The sequence below is a fragment of the Arvicanthis niloticus genome, chromosome 21, assembly GCF_011762505.2.
Source record: "Arvicanthis niloticus isolate mArvNil1 chromosome 21, mArvNil1.pat.X, whole genome shotgun sequence".
Taxonomy (NCBI): Eukaryota; Metazoa; Chordata; class Mammalia; order Rodentia; family Muridae; genus Arvicanthis; species Arvicanthis niloticus.
This window is the reverse complement of record NC_047678.1, coordinates 10,424,839-10,429,728: the sequence shown is the minus strand read 5'-3', so window position 1 is coordinate 10,429,728 and position 4,890 is coordinate 10,424,839.

Below are 4,890 nucleotides of genomic sequence, written 5' to 3'. Positions count from 1 at the left end.
TTTCGAAACATGAGAATGAGGAGCGTTGTTTACTTGTGGTGCTGGAAAATTGGTTAGCAATTTGGGGGAGGGGCAAAGCATTCACTTGGGTCTTTATATTACCCATCACACTAAAACAAATTCCTTTGGGTTAGTATTTCTTTTAATACTCCAATACAAAAACTAGAGCAGAACCAAACATTTATTATACTTCTGGCGGGGAAGGACTATCTCTGTTCTAGACTGAGACTTGGTTGAATAAATCAAATGTAACTACAAATAACTAACGTACTATCTCCTTTGAGAACTGAATCAAATCAGTAAGGAAGATCATTAAATTCATAATGATTAAAATGGTGATGGACGTAGACAGATAAAAGAGAAATCTAGTTAATCAGCCTACAAGAAGCATGGAACTCAAATAGAAGTCAGGGAAATTACAACTGAAAACAATTTTAACCTATTTTTTTTCCCACCCATTAGATTAGCAAGCTTTAATCACTGAACTCAACCCAGACCCCAGCAGTCAGGAGACCCTATGTGTGCTAGAATAGTAACCAGTCACAAAGATCTAGTAGACGAACGTAAGTTGAGAAACTTTTGTGAAAGGGGATAAATAGTGAGTATTTTAGTCTTGGTGAGCTGTCTGGTTTCTCTTGCAACTGCTCAAATCTGCCCTGCAGCATAAAGGCATCCTAGGATGCTTCCTAGATGAATAATTGCCAATGTGTTTGTGTGAAAAACAAGTGGGGGGCAGGTTGGCCTGTAAACAATCACTGGCCAACTCCCAGCTTAAAATTATGTTTCTCCATCACACTACAGATCCTTCAAAGGAGAGGTTTCCCTCCATTACACATACTTGGAGATCCATTCTAATGGAGTCTCTACATTGATTTTTGCTTCGCAATTATCATCATGTCTCCAGAGACCCGCAGTTAAGAGACTGAGCCGTTTACTCCCATTCATCTGTCATCAATCAGTATCATGGAAACACTGTCTCTCTCTCCTCTGAGGTGGATGCGAATTGGGGACACTAATCCTACAACCAGGTACTAATGAGGAGGACAGAGGCGTTCTCGTAGATCACTGGATTTTGATGTCCATGTGTGCGCAGACGATGTGACAGGTATAAAAAAAAAAAAGTATAGGATGTCCTATGAAATTTTAACTTCAAAGAAATATCGGATACGTTTTTTAGTGTAAGTAAGCCCTAATCACGCCTCTTACCTGGCCTGCACTTCGTGTTCTTGTGTCAGCCTGGAATATGAGGTAATACCCTTGTTAAGGATGCCAGAATGTGTCAGAAGCAAGGGTTCAAGTCTACAAATCTCTTTATTCCAAGTGATGGCCCAGGTATAAAGGCCATGCACTGTGTCTAAGTCAAGCTGTTTTCATTTTACTGAAGGTAACATCTAAAAGAATTCAGGTAAAATGTTCACTGCCACACATGTGGCATTTGGTGGGGCAGGAACTGACTCAGTCTTCACGCTCTGTGGCCCCTCCTGTGCTATAAAAGGGGAAATCCAGGAGGGATGTGGGACCTGCCTGTGTATTTCCCATGAGTACAATAAAGGGCAGAGGAATTAGCTTGGGAGGGCTCTAAGGACATCCAGTTATGAGACTCTTCAAATCAGGGATGCTTTGAAATGAATTATTTTAACAAATGAACATTGAACAACAGGTATGTGCTTGAATAGAGTATTCCTATTTAACCTATATTGTCACTGGGATCTTACGCTAGACCCCATCATCTCCCCAGTCCTTGCAGTAGCCATCCAACTATTTCATATAAGACACAGAACATAGTGTAGTAGACAGGTAGGGTCTGTTGAGAAGTAAGGCATACAGACAGGAGGTATGAAAGGACAATAGCCAAAGACCAAATATCCCAATCTACATGTATTATTTCTAAAGTCTCTGATACAAGCAACAGTTCTTGAAAGTGCAGATGGTTGACAGGCTTGCTCGTTTAGACTTTTACAAGAGGGAGCAATGAACTCCCTCTTGTAAAGCACCCAGACATACAGTAATCCAATACGTTAGATTAAGCTCCTGAAACCAGGTTTAGAGGGTTTATTTAAGGATCTTCCAGGTAGTTTATAATGTTATGTGTCCTCCCCGGGCAAAGTATATGACTCAGTCGCCCCAGTGTTCTACCAGTAATTGGTACTTCAGTTCCTATTTATACTGGCTACTTTTATTCAACTGGACACAAACTAGAGTCATTTAGGAAGAAGAAATCTCAACTGGGAAAATGCATCCCAGGGCCAGTCTGTAGAAAACATTTTTGATTAATGATTGATGTGAGAGGTCCCCACCCACTGTGGTCCTGGGCACTGTAAGAAAGTGGCTGAAAAAGCCTTGATGAGCATGCTAGTAAGAAACAATCTTCCATGGCTTCTGTTTCAGTCCCTGCCTCCAGATTCCTGCCTTGAGTTCCTGCCTTTGCTTCCCTGGATGATGGACTACAAGCTATAGGATGAAATAGTCCTCCTTCTATACCAGTTTGTCAAAAGAGGGTTGGCCTGGCACTTTGTGTATAGAATAAAGACTTTTGTCCCCTCACATGAAGATGCCTTATCCCCAGTGGTCGTTGTTTCCAATACTCTTTCTCTACAGTTGGGTCCCTGGCATCACAATGGGCAGATGAGCACCTGCCATGGAACTGACCTGTCCAAGCTCATTTGCATGTGCTAAATTGTTTAATACAACATTCCAGACTAGTGTGAAAACTCATAGGACACTAATTCATCAAGGTCAAAATGGCTACTAATGAGCTTACCCAAACATCAAACCCATGCCTATATGACCCAATTAATTCTATTTTTCTCCCATCAGGTATCAGTCTCTAGAAACAGAATCCCACAAAGGCATACCACATGGGGCACTGGCTATCTCCATCTGTATCTTACCTGCTTCTTTTCCCTGTACTATCTCCCATCGCCTGTGCAAACAGCCTGTCGTTTTCTTACTCCGACAACTATTTTTAGCCTAAGTACCCTCATCTCAGTGGTGATTTTCTTTGGTATCCAAAATCTGTTCCACTGACCAGCAAGTGCTAGACATCACCTGGGGAGTGCATAAGAAATGCAGTGTTCTGAGCCTTGCCCTATATCTGTGGAATCAGAATTCATGTTTTATTAGGATCCCCTAGGTACTTGCACACCGAGCATGGGAAGGAATGCTATATTTAGCCAAGCTTCTTTCTCCACAGCCTACAGCTGTAGGTGGTCTTCTGTCCTCCCTCCCTCCCCTCTATGCAATACAGTCCATTTTTCCTTGAGTTTCTAGTACATCTGGTTGGTCTCTGCACACTGCAGCAGAGCAACACCCCCAGAGGGCTAGAAATGTGCCAAGTTTCACCAGCTCTGGGAAGAGGCAATACACTGTAAGACCTTCAGGAAGGATCGACTCTACAAACTGCTGCTCTGCTTCCTTTCCTGGATTCTCTGAGTAAAAGTTTACTTCTGGGAGGGATTTTCATTTGGGGTCCTCTATAAAGGGGTTGACACATGGTGTATTTTATCACACCCTGCCTTTTAGGGATAGCTCCACTCACCAAATGACAATATAGCTTCTGCAGTATCACAAGTACCTGAATTGGACTCAGTGCCCAAAAATCCCAGATGGCATCTGCTTCAGTCTTCAGCCCTGTCTTGGGTTGTAGCTTGTACTCTGGCTTGAGGACATATTCCTGGGTTTGTCATCAGTCAGTGCCCAAGCCTCCTTCTTGAGTTCTACTCTGTTCTTGACAAGAAACTCTTATCACATGCCTAAGTCTTCTGGATACTCCCCTGTCCACCTTTTCCTCTCCCCAAGACATGCACTGATTTATCTTGCCAGAAACTGCCTTGGTCTTAGAAGCTAGGTACTATTTCTACTCCCAAGTTGAGGGATGCTCCAGGAAAAGGCATGCCTCTACTGGAGGAGCCTCTACAGGACTTAGTCAGTTCATTTCTTTTAGATGAACAACAGATTTTGTGTCACTACAGTTTCTACATGAATTCCTTGTTGCCAGCAGGCCTGCTTAATATCGCTTTTTGTGCAGGGCTGTCTGGGTGCCTGTGGGAAAGGAGGTGGTCTAGACTTCTAGCTAGAGACAGTATTCTTAGGAAATAGGGTGGCGACAGAAAGGGAAAGAGCTTACCTAGCCCTAGAGTATATTGTCATCTGATGCTCAAAGAGCACAGGGATCAAAGCATCTCTGAATATCGCCAAAATGTATCAAATAGAAAAGGGAGCAGCCAGGAAGAAAAACTCAGACCTACAGAAAAAAAAAAAAAAAAAAAAAAAAAAAAAACACCACTACACTCCAAAAAGGACACAGTGACAGAAGGTAACATCCAGAGGACCTCTAGGGGTGCCAGGACTGGGGACTGGAAGGAAACCTTTTATGTGGAGCCTAGAAGCACACCGTAGGTATTGGGGAAAATGAAATGATCAAACTGGTTTAGACAAAAACAGTATCTGACACAGAATGAAACTGGTTCTGCAGTGCATAAATTCTATGTTCACTGAATCACTGAGCTGGAAAAAAAATGGATTCATGGCTAAGATGTTTTGAACTGATCATGTCAAGTGTTGGCAACCATGAAAATTAATTAGAGCTCTCATAGCTGCTCAGGAAATACAAAATGGTGTAGGAATTTTAGAAAATCTCCACTCCAGGCCATGTACAAAGATAAACAAAGCACATGGCTGCAGGAAGCCTTGTACCAAACATTCTCAGCTTTCAGGTAACCAAAAACTATAACTGAACCAAATTCCCACTAGCAGATAATGAATAAACAAAGATGAAGTATTCTCACAGCAGAAGCCCACTCAGTGGTGAAGAGGAACAAGGGTGTTATCAATACACACATCAGAAGTGATTTTCTAAATCATTTTTTTCTGAGTGAAAGAAGCCAGTAG